The sequence below is a fragment of the Spermophilus citellus genome (assembly GCF_964194105.1).
Source record: "Spermophilus citellus genome assembly, chromosome: 12".
Classification (NCBI taxonomy): Eukaryota; Metazoa; Chordata; class Mammalia; order Rodentia; family Sciuridae; genus Spermophilus; species Spermophilus citellus.
Window position 1 is genome coordinate 70217739 of NC_138198.1, and position 12258 is coordinate 70229996.

General features: G+C 36.6%; 1 pseudogene across 1 annotated transcript in view; it reads left to right on the forward strand.

Annotated features, from left to right (window-relative positions):
- Positions 1-9174, forward strand: part of LOC308632049 (stress-70 protein, mitochondrial-like) — a 177511-nt pseudogene extending 168337 nt beyond the window's left edge. The window contains exon 2 of the transcript in view: positions 7249-9174. The product of the transcript in view is annotated as a stress-70 protein, mitochondrial-like (transcript). The remainder of the gene's footprint in view (positions 1-7248) is intronic.
- The last annotated feature ends 3084 nt before the right edge of the window (positions 9175-12258 follow it).

Genomic DNA, 12258 nt, shown 5'->3' on the forward strand with positions numbered 1-12258 from the left:
TAAAGGTTTTGTAAAACTCTGCTGTATATCCATCCGGTCCTGGGCTTTTCTTGGTTGGTAGTCTTTTGATGGCTTCTTCAATTTCATCCATTGATATTGGTCTATTCAAATTGTGTGTATCCTCCTGACTCAGTCTGGGCAAATCATATGACTTAAGAAATTTATCGATGTCTTCACTATCTTCTATTTTGTTGGAATATAGGTTTTCAAAATAATTTCTAATTGTCTTCTGTATTTCTGTAGGATCTGTTGTAATATTGCCTTTTTCATCCTGTATGTTAGTAATTTGAGTTCTCTCTCTTCTTCTCTTCGTTAGCATGGCTAAAGGTCTGTCGATCTTATTTATTTTTTCGAAGAACCAACTTTTACTTTTGTTAATTTTTTCAATAGTTTCTTTTGTTTCAATTTCATTGATTTCCGCTCTAATTTTAATTATTTCTGGTCTTCTGCTACATTTGCTGTTGTTTTGCTCTTCCTTTTCTAGGGCTTTGAGATGAAGTGTGAGCTCATTTATTTGTTGGTTTTTTCTTTTTTTGAGGGATGACCACCAGGCGATGAATTTTCCTCTTAAAACTGCTTTCATTGTGTCCCATAGATTCCGATATGTTGTGTCTGTATTTTCATTTATCTCTAAGAATTTTTTAATTTCCTCCTTTATGTCTTCTGTAACCCATTGATCATTCAGTAACATATTGTTCATTTTCCATGTGATGTAGGATTTTTCCTTCCTTCTTTTATCATTGATTTCCAGTTTCATTCCATTATGATCAGATAAAATGCATGGTATTATCTCCACCCCTTTATATTTACTGAGGGTTGCCCTATGGCATAATATATGGTCTATTTTTGAGAAGGATCCATGTGCTGCTGAGAAAAAGGTATATCAATTTGATGATGGTTGATATATTCTATATATGTCAGTTAAGTCTAGGTTGTTGATTGTGATATTGAGTTCTATAGTTTCTTTATTCAATTTTTGTTTGGAGGATCTGTCCAACGGTGAAAGAGGAGTGTTGAAGTCACCCATAATTATTGTGTTGTGGTCTATTTGATTCTTGAACTTGAGGAGAGTTTGTTTTATGAATGTCGCAGCACCATTGTTTGGTGCATAAATATTGATAATTGTTATGTCTTGTTGGTGAATGGATCCTTTTAACAGTATATAATGACCTTCTTTATCCCTTTTGATTAACTTAGTCTTGAAGTCGATTTTATTCGATATGAGGATGGCCACTCCTGCTTGCTTACGAGAACTGTGTGCGTGGTATATTTTTTTCCCATCCTTTCACCTTCAGCCTGTGTATGTCTTTTCCAATCAGATGTGTCTCCTGGAGGCAGCATATTGTTGGATTTGTCTTTTTAATCCATGATACCAGCCTATGTCGCTTTATTGGAGAGTTTAGGCCGTTAACATTCAGAGTTACTATTGATATATGGTTTGAACTTCCATCCATGTTTGAATGCTTATCCTTTTTTTTTTTTTTAAATATTTAGTTTGTTTCTCCGTGATTATCTTTCCCCTCACCCTCTGTCTTTACTGAGGCACTTCCCACTGATGGTTTTGGTTATTGTTTTTCATTTCTTCCTCGTGTAGTGTTTTGCTCAAAATGCTTTGCAATGCAGGTTTTCTGGCTGCAAATTCTTTTAACTTTTGTTTATCATGAAAGATCTTTATTTCGTTGTCATACCTGAAGCTTAATTTTGCTGGATACAGAATTCTTGGTTGGCATCCATTGTCTTTCAGTGTTTGAAATACATTGTTCCATGACCTTCTTGCTTTCAGTGTCTGTGATGAAAAGTCCGTTGTTAACCGTATTGGTTTACCCCTAAATGTAATCTGTCTCCTTTCTCTTGTAGCTTTTAATATTTTCTCTTTGTTCTGTATATTGGATATCTTCATAACAATGTGTCTTGGCGTTGGTCTACTGTGATTTTGTGTGCTCGGTGTCCTGTATGCATCTTCAATTTGTATATCTGTTTCCTTTTTTATTTCTGGAAAGTTTTCTGTAATTATTTCATTCAGCAGGTTTCTCATTCCCTTGGTGTGAATCTCTGTACCTTCCTCTATCCCGATGACTCGTAAGTTTGGTTTCTTTATGTTATCGCATAACTCTTGGATGATATTCTCGTGATTTTTTACCAGCCTTTCTGAGTTGGCTAGACTCTTTTCAAGATGGTATATTTTGTCTTCATTATCTGACGTTCTGGTTTCTACTTGTTCCACTCTGTTAGTGATACTCTCAATTGAGTTTTTAATTTGGTTTATCGTTTCCTTCATTTCTAGAATTATTGTTTGATTATTTTTTATAATCTCTATCTCCTTATAAAGATGCTTGACTTCTTCTTTTAGCTGTTTATATAACTCATTCTCAATGTGTTCTTTCGCTGCTTGAATTTGCTGTCTTGTATCCTCTTTGAGGTTCCATTCCATCTGTCTCAGGTGTTCCTTGAGGTCTTTATATGACCATTTTTCTGATGACTTTAGGTCCTCCTGAATATTTAGGCTGTCCTGCATTGCTTGTACTCCTCTTCTTCCTTGCTTCTTGAAGCTGCTCATGTTGCTTCTTGTTCTGGTTGACTGCTGGGTTACTGTTTATTCCTATAAATTTATTTGATGCTAGGGAGGAAAGGTATTAGAAGGGAAGGGAAGAAGTCACTAAGGAGAATGAGAGTAGGCAGGTAGAATTCAAGGAAGGGGGGATAAGAAAAATGAAAAGACAAAAGAAGAAAGCAATAGGAACTAAAAAAGAACAAAAATTTAAAAAATATATTAATAATAATTTAAAAAAATTAAAATTGAGATTAGAAGAGAAAGAAGAAAAAAAAGAGAAAAGAAAGAAAAAACAAGATAGAAAAATGAAGATGAAAGAAAAACCCCCAATCAGAAAAAAAAAAAAAAACAACAACAACAATAAAAAAGACTAATAAATGCCATCTTAGAGTTTGATTAACTTCTCTTCCACTAGGTGGCGCTGTGCCCCCCAGGTCAAGTCTTTCCCGTCAGTACGCGGGAACCAATCACTGTGCAGCAGCTCCTCCCAGACTGGGCGAGTCTCCAATCCTGAGTGCCTAGGGCCTCCTCTTGTGTCCAAACACTTCCACTTTTCCTCTAGCCAGGCCCCTCTCACCACAATACTGACTACAGGCCAGGTCTGCTGCTCCCGGGAGCCCTGTTTTCATGAACGACTGGGCTCACTCCTCCAGATTGCCATTCCCTCAGACCCTAAGCTTGTAGAGCTTGGTGCTGAGAATCCTCAGCAAATTTTGCTTGCCCTCCGGTAGCCACACCCCCGTAGCTGGTGCAAGAGACCTCAGCAGCCAGCCCTGGCGGGAGCGGCAGTCCCACACCACCTCTGACTCCCTCGGGCTGGCTATAGCACTCTCGGGAGAGCTGGGAGGGGCTCTTAAGGTTTCCCTGATGCGTGGAGAGGGAGAACCAGGAGACCACACACCTGCTGCAGCAGGCTTCAATGAAGTTATCTCCTCCGCCGCAGTCCTGCCACGCCAGCCCTCCGCCTCAGTGGTGTTCTCCGCAAACGGTTACAGTTCGCCTCCCCCTGCCGGGCGACCAACGCCACGGGCGGGTCCCCACTGTCACCCAATCCCCGCCTGGACCCTGCGGCCACTACCCACGAAGGCCCGGCAGGCATCCACCTCCGGGGAATGAGAAGTGCTGACCAGCCGCCTCAGCTGGATAGCTTAATGCTGAGTCGCAGCTGTCTGTCTCAGCTTTTCAGACGCGGTGGTGCGGGGCACGGACCATGGAGGGGCTTACTCACTTCCCGCCGCCATCTTTCTCTAAAATGTTGTTTATTGTTGTCTGTGTGTTTTGGGGAGTTAGGGGATACAGCTAGAGGTTTCTGTTTATGAAACTTCAATTGCATAATTCACTTCTGTTTACATTATTCTGGTGAGAAGAGAGTCCTGATGTCACACTTAACTATTTGGAAAGCAGGGAAATGTGGTTTGACTAGGCAGTATTGTATGCAGGTACTGCTCAAAAGGTGCAAAAAAAAAAAAAAAAAAGGAGAAGGAGAATGGCTAGTAGAGAAAATTGAGAAACTTCTGTAAGTCCCTCGTGTTTTCTTCACTAAAAAACAAAAACCAAAAAAACAAAACCTTAATTAACAGCCTGGCTTTTTAAGAAATATAAATGAAGGGAGAACTGAGTGTCAAGGTTGAAAAAAATAGGCAGCTTCTGGGGGGCAGGGTGTGAGAAGTTATTTTCTTCAAAATTTTTCCTTAGGCCAAAATAGCTGAGAACCAAGATACTGAATTATAGATCTGGAAGGAATTTCAGACATCATCTTGCCTTTAATTTGGAACACATCTAAAGCACCCTGGGAAAATGTTAGCTCAATTTAGCTTTCTTATATCTCTGAAGGAGATATCTAGCTTCTTTTTAGCAATATTTTCCACCATTTAATTTTGAGAACTTGTGCCTCACCCCACACTCACATTTCTCCATAATATAATATAATTCTGCTAGAGAGGGCCAGTGTACAGCCAGTCTGTCTGGGACAAAGCCAAAGAATTCCATCTCTCTTTTTTTGCTAATTTCACTGTCCTAGAGAAATATCCAACCTTTTAAACCTCTGTTTCCTAATCCATAAAAGGGGATTCATACTGGAATTCATTTAATAAGTCTGTTATGTGCATTCTACAGTCTAAACTTGTACAGAGAATTTGTGAAACTGTTGGGACTTCTCAATGTGTAACAGCTATTATTATGTATGTAATGTTTTTTTTTTTTGGTCAAGAGATACTCTCAAAATAAATAATACTATAAACTTTAAATAAGCAGCCAAATTATATTAATTATAACTGAAGTTAATCAGATAATATGAACTACATTATTTGATATTATTAAAAATGCATTATATTAATACAAATTAATTGCATAAATAAGACAAAATGGTAAACTTGAGAGTGAAAGCCCAACCAATCTTTTCAAGTACCACCTTAATGGGAGGTTTTGGATTAGATATAAAATCATACTAATTACAAAACAATTCTTTTCTGTTTGTTAAAGCACTTTAACATTCTCTAAAATTACATCTCAGTTCCAAATTGCAGTGTTCTTTTTCTTACAAACTCTTACAAAATGAAAGTAATAAATGAAATATCTTTTCTGATTATAAAGTTTGCATATAGTCATGTAGAAAAATCAAGATATATAAAAAAATAAAAATAATCTGAAATTCTACCACTATCTCATAACTAATATTTAACATTTCTAGATTTTTTTTTGTAAAGAAATCCAAACAAAAGAAAAACAGACCTGTCTGTTAACAGCAGATATTTCTTCCTATACATAATAATTTTAAATCTGGACAAGATTATGAAAAATAACTATTGGAGTCACTGAAAACTATAAAAGTCATGCAAAATACTGAAAAAAGCTAACTTTTAAAGAGCTGTATTAAAAGGTGTGAGTTAGTTGTTTACTTTCACGCTTCACAAACCACTCCACCTTCTCAAACCAAGAGATGAAGAACCCATTTCAGCAGCTCGAAGTCACAGATGTTAAGAGTAGAAGGAAATGGTAGACCAGCTGGATATTTAGGAAGAAAATCTTGTAAGCAAAACAGCCACAGAAGGTCTGAGATCTGAAAATCTAAATAAGAAGCCTCTAAAAATGTAAATACGAAATGTTTTCTTATAGACACTCAGAGCCTTGGCTGTCTATAAGCTACATGTGATTCTAGCAGACTACATGGAGTCTGATGAAAAGCAGGTAGAAAAAAAGAGATGTCTACCTTTGAAAGGAAGTCAGCTTCAAGTGTGGTTTCTGAGGACACTTTGACCAAGTGAAATTTTCCAAATGTACTCAGGGCTGGAAATGAGACTAGGAAATTTACATGTGCCATATGGCCCAGTCTTTATCCATAAAACATGGAAACATATCCACACAAAGCTTTGAAAAGCATTTTTTTTGCTGTAACAATATACAGAAGAGCCCTAAACAGAAACCAATTCAAATGCCAACAAGTAAAACAAATTGTGTCTGTTTTTAAAAATAACATCATTAAGAAATAAAAAGGTACAAGATGAATATATAGAACATGGATGAAGTTTTAAAATGTTATGCTGAGTGAAAAAAAAAAAAGAAAGCCAAAGACTACATACTGTTTGATTCCAGTTATAGAAACCCTAAGGGGGGGGGGGAATCAGAACTACAGAGACAGAATTCGGGTCAGTGAAGCCTGGAACTGGGATAGGGAAGAGATGAACTTGAAAGTGACACGAGGAGCAACATTCATATTTTGATTTGGTGGAAGGTTCAGTGCTCTACACATTTTGCTAAAACTCATTAAACTGTTTAAAACAAGTGCATTTCATTGTGTGAAAATAAATCCCTAACAAATCTGTTAAAATAATAACACTCGCCCACCCTACATTTTATGTCTCATCCCCCTAATGGCTAATGGTATATTAACTATAATTTCTTGGATGAAAACAGCCCTCTGAAAACCCTTTAGCTTCTCTCTAAACCCTAAGAATCCAAGGATTTTAACTAATGTCACCTCTGAAGAAAGAGAATGGGCTAAGAATAGGTAAAAAGAACAGTAGCAGACTTCACACAATATTAAAAACATCCTTAAGATTCTAGGAGTTGGGGGGAAAGTGGGGCATAGAAACCATCTATAAATACATACCTGCTAATTTTGTCCTTCATTTTTCAAGTTTAGCAAAGTATTCATAGTTATTTGTACTTGTAAATGCATATGTGTGTACACACATACAAATTTATATGCATATTTGTGTGTATATGTAAAGAACACACCTTTCAATTTTTTTTAATGATTCTTAGGACTGTATTGCACTTAACTATGTTGTTTACCATCTTGTATTGATGAATAACTTAGGATGTTTCTGTTTTTTTCCTATTATAAATAATATTACAGTCAGCCTTCTTCTAGATATGACTTTCCAAAGTAATCCAACTCTTCTTATGATGAATTTGTAGCAGTATCATGAGTCTATAAAACTAGGTTAAAGAAACTGTATATTTACATTTTTGATATGTATTTCCTTATGTTTCCACAAAAAGTGCACTATCAAACTCACTTCTTCACATCCTTGATCCTTCATAAGTGATTGATATTCTAGGTCCCTGTCCCAGCACTCTACATTGGAGGGTCCCAGAAGTGCCAGCACTGCTCTGCTGTGCTTCTCCAGGGGCCAAGGGCACCTTTTCTGCCTCTTGTTCCCTGGGTCTAGAGGCTATGATAAGTGCCAACTGAGGTTCCACAATCCATCTTGTGGGCACTGCTGCCTCTGGTGTCCTCACAACTGCCGGCCACCAGGATAGCTGGACTGGTCTTAGCCATGAGGCTTTTTGGTTTGTTTCAAGGAGGAATTTTGCAAAAGAAGCCATCAAGGGTGCAGTTTTTGGCATTGATTTGGATACTTCCATCTTCTGTGTGTTGGTTGTAGAGGGCAAACAACCAAAGGTGCTGGGAAATGTGAAGTATCCAGAACCTTCCCTCCTGTTGTTTCCTTTACAGCAGATGATGAACAACTCTTTGACATGCCAGAAAAGAAACAGGCTATCACCCACCCAAACAATATGTTCTATGTCACCAAGTGTCTCACTGGCCAGAGCTATGATGACTCTGAAGTACAGAACGACATTAGAAATGTTCCCTTCAAAATTGTCTTTACCTCCAATGGTGACGCCTGGGTTGAGACTCATGGAAAACTCTATTCTCCAAGTCAGATCGGAGCATTTGTGTTGATAAAAATGAAAGAAACTGCAGATAATTACTTGGGCTACACAGCAAAAATGTTGTGATTAGAGTAGCTGCTTATTTCAATGACTTACAGAGACAGGCCACTAAGGATGCTGGTTATCTAACTAAACTTAATGGGTGATTAATAAAATTATGAAGACAAAATTTTGCTATGTACAATTTAGGTGGTGGAATTTTTGATATTTCTATCCTGGAAATTCAGAAAGGAATATTTGAGGTGAAATGCTCCAATGGGGACACTTTCTTAGGTGGTAAAGACTTTTTAAAACACATTGTGAAGGAGCTCAAGAGAGAGACAGGGGTTGATTTGAACAAGACAGCATAGCACTTCAAAGGGTACAAGAAGCTAAATGTGAACTCTCCTCATCTGTGCAGACTGACATAAACTTGCTGTATATAACAATAGATGCTTCTGGATCCAAGCATTGAATATGAAGCTGATGAAGAGTCAATTTGAGGGGATTATCACTGATTTAATCAAGAGGATCATTACTCCATGTCAAAAGCTATGCAAGATGCAGAAATCAGCCAGAACAACAGAGGAGACGTGTTTCCTGTTGGTGGTAGGATTAGGATGCCCACGGTTTTGCAAACTGTGCAAGACATTTTTGGCCAAGACCCAAGTAAATTTGGCAATCCTGATGAGTTTGTGGTCATTAGAGCTGTCATTTGGGGAGGTTCATTGGTTGGTGATATCACAGATGTGCTTCTCCTGGATGTCACTTTTCTATCTTTGAGTATCGAAACTCTAGAAAGCACCTTACCAAACTTATGAACAGGAACACTACCCAAACAAAAAGAACCCAGTGGTTTCTACTGCTGCTGCTGGGCAGACCAAAGTGGAGATGAAAATATCTCAAGATGAGAGAGAGCTGGACACAACAAACTGCTTAGTTTACTTTGATTGGAATCCCCCCTTGTGGAGTTCCTCAGATTGAAGGTACATTTGACATGGATGCTAATAGAGTCTTCCATGTTTCTACAAAAGATAAGGGCATCAGACATGAGCAGCAGATTGTAATCTAGTCTTCTGGTGGATTAAGCAAAGATGATATTGAAAATATGGCTAAAAATGCAGAGAAGTATGCTGAAGAACACTGGCAAAAGAAGGAATGAGTTGAAGCTGTTAATTTGTCTGAAGGAATCATTTCATGACACAGAATCCAATATGGAAGAATTCAAGGACCAATCACCTGCTGATAAGTGCAACAAGCTTAAAAAAGAGATTTCCAAAATGAGGGGGTTTCTGGGCTTGATTAGATAGAGAAACAGAGAAAACATTAGGCAGGCAGTGTCCTTCCTTCAGCAAGCATCCTTTAAGCTCTTTAAAATGGAATACAAAAAGATGGCATCTGAGTGAGAAGGCTCTGGAAATTCTGGCACAGGGAAACAAAAAGATGAAAAGGAGGAGAAATAGTAATAGTACACTGGCACCCAAAAGACAATATTCTATGTGAAGCTTAGGAGTGAAGAGACTTCCTGAGCAGAAATGGACAAACTTCAGTCTTTACTGTGTTTTTGTAGTATTCAATATGTATTTTTTTTTGTATATAAATTTAATGACCATTAGCTGATGAACATTTAATGGGTAATAATTCTGCAGAGTATAAAGTTTACAATGTTCAATGTTCTCTCCTTAACTGGTTATTTTTCAGCTACATGTGAAAGGTGGGGCAGAGAACGATTTACTAAACATAAGACTTTATGGTGAAGTGGCAATATTTTCAAGAGGTGAAACCATATCAAACCCAGTGAAGGAGATGAGGCATGGACCTGGAATGAGACCATAATGCAGGTGAAGCTCCTTCTAGTTGGTCAAGAGCACTGTTACAATGACAAATGTGTACATGGGCTCCTCTAGCTGAGGCCTTGCAATGCAACACAGCTAGCTGTGCCATGTTTGTAGTTGGTGGAACAGAGGAAGCTGGGTCAATGGAAAACTAAGCTGTATATGTGAGGTACACCTTTTAAAATCAGGTATTAAATCTCGAATGATCCTAAGGCTTTCTTTTCTAGCTATCCTCTGGCCTGTCTGGTACCTACATTCTTGAGGATTCTTGTTTCATTTTTTTTAACCTTTTTGTATTTTTTTAATTAAAAAACATATGAAAAGAATAAAAAGATTGCCATTCTTAAATGTTATAAAATTATTTCTCTTATTTTAATTATTCATATACATATTTATAGTAGTTATTTTAATTGTTTTCTGGATGTTATTTGGCCATCTGTATTTCCTTTGTAAATTATTCATTATTATTGTTTGTCTATTTATGAATATTTATATTGAATTATTTAAATGTTAACGTATCATGTGTTTATTTTCCAGGTAACTATTTGTCCTTTTACTTTATTTTTTTAGTTTTATATTTTAAAAACTAGTGCAAATGAGTTTTACCTATTTTTGGTGTAACACAGGGGTATGTATGTGTATTCATCATCAAAATAAGGATACAGAACGGTTTCAGCACCCAAAATATTACTCAAGAAATCTTTCTGTAGTAACATCTTCTTTCACCTCCAAGTCTCTGGGAATCCCTGGTCTGTGCTTTTTTAACTATAGTATATCTCTGTGAGATTATCCTATAAACAGAATCAAACTGCATCTAACTTTTGTGACTTTCTTCTTTAATCTCCCTATTATTAATAGAAAAGAACCCAGAGAATCAGCAAGAATATTGAGGTATTCAACAACAGCATCCACCAACAAGATGTAGTTCACTTTTATAGATTATGTGATTAGCTGGCTTTAACCCTTGCACAATGTACCTCTGTTTCAAAACAAGGCTTTATTGCCCTTCTCGGACTATTCCCTGAAGACCTTAAAAGAGCATACTACAGGGATACTGCCACATCGATGTTCATAGCAGCACAATTCACAATAGCTAGACTGTGGAACCAACCCAGATGCCCTTCAATAGATGAATGGATTAAAAAAAATGTGGCATCTATACACAATGGAGTACTACGCAGCAATAAAAAATGACAAAATCATAGAATTTGCAGGGAAATGGATGGCACTAGAGCAGATTATGCTTAGTGAAGCTAGCCAATCCCTAAAAAACAAATACCAAATGTCTTCTTTGATATAATGAGAGCAACTATGATCAGAGCAGGGAAGAAGAGCAGGAAGAAAAAATTAACATTAAACAGAGACATGAGATGGGAGGGAAAGGGAGAGAAAAGGGAAATTGCATGGAAATGAAGGGAGACCCTCATTGCTATACAAAATTACATATAAGAGGTTGTGAGGGGAATGGGAAAATAAACAAGGAGAGAAATGAATTACAGTAGATGGGGTAGAGAGAGAAGATGTGAGGGAAGGGGAGGGGGGATGGTAGGGGATAGGAAAGGTAGCAAAATACAACAGTTACTAATAGGGCATTATGTAAAATTGTGGATGTGTAACCGACGTGATTCTGCAATCTGCATTTGGGGTAAAAATTGGGAGTTCATAACCCACTTCAATCTAATGTATGAAATATGATATGTCAAGAGCTTTGTAATGTTGTGAACAACCAATAAAAAACAGACTGTCTTGTAAAAAAAACAAGGCTTTATGCCACAAATATCTGTTCCATTTTCAATTAAAATAAGGATATACAAACATACAACAAACATTATATTTAATGGTGAACAGGTGTACACTTTTCCTCTGAGATCTAGAACAAAACAATGATGTCCACTTCAATCACTGCTATTCAATATATGTTTAAAGTTCTAACTAGTGCAATAAGGTATCCAGGTTAGATGAAGAAATGAAGTTCTTCCTATTTGCAAATAGCATGGTTATCTATATAGAAAATACAAATAATCTAGAAAAATACCAGTAGAACTAGTAAGTGAATTCATTGCATTTTCAGGCTATAGTATAAACATATCCACCAAACAAAGGGAAACCCCTCTATGTCCATATGCCAACAATAATAATTTAGCCGCAAAATTAAACATATAATACCATTCATGATCACTCAAAAATTAAATATGTAGGTATAAATCTAACAATGCACACAAGGTCTTGTATATTGATACATATGCAATTGTCAGAAAAGATTCAAAAACATTTAAATATAGATAAATAGCATGTTCTTGGGTTGGAAGATTCATTACAGTGAAGGTGTGTAAATTTTCCACAAAGTAACTCACAGATTTAAAATATAAGACAAAATTATTCTACAATTTATGTAGAAAGACAAAGGAGCTATTATAACTAAAATGAAAACTGAAAGAGGAAAATAAGACTGAAAAATAAGGTATGTTAGGTTATTTATTTGGTGACAGAATTTCTATCTTTTAATGAATGAGCTCAATGCATTGAACTTTCCTCTTAAAATTGTATTCATAGTGTCCCAGAGAGTTTGATATGTTGTATCACAATTTTCATTTACCTTTAAGTATTTTTTTTAAATTTTAATCCTGATTTTTTTCTGCCATCTATTGGTTGTCCAATAGCATATTTTTTAGGTTCCAGGTGTTACAGTAACTTCTATTTTTTATTGTTGAT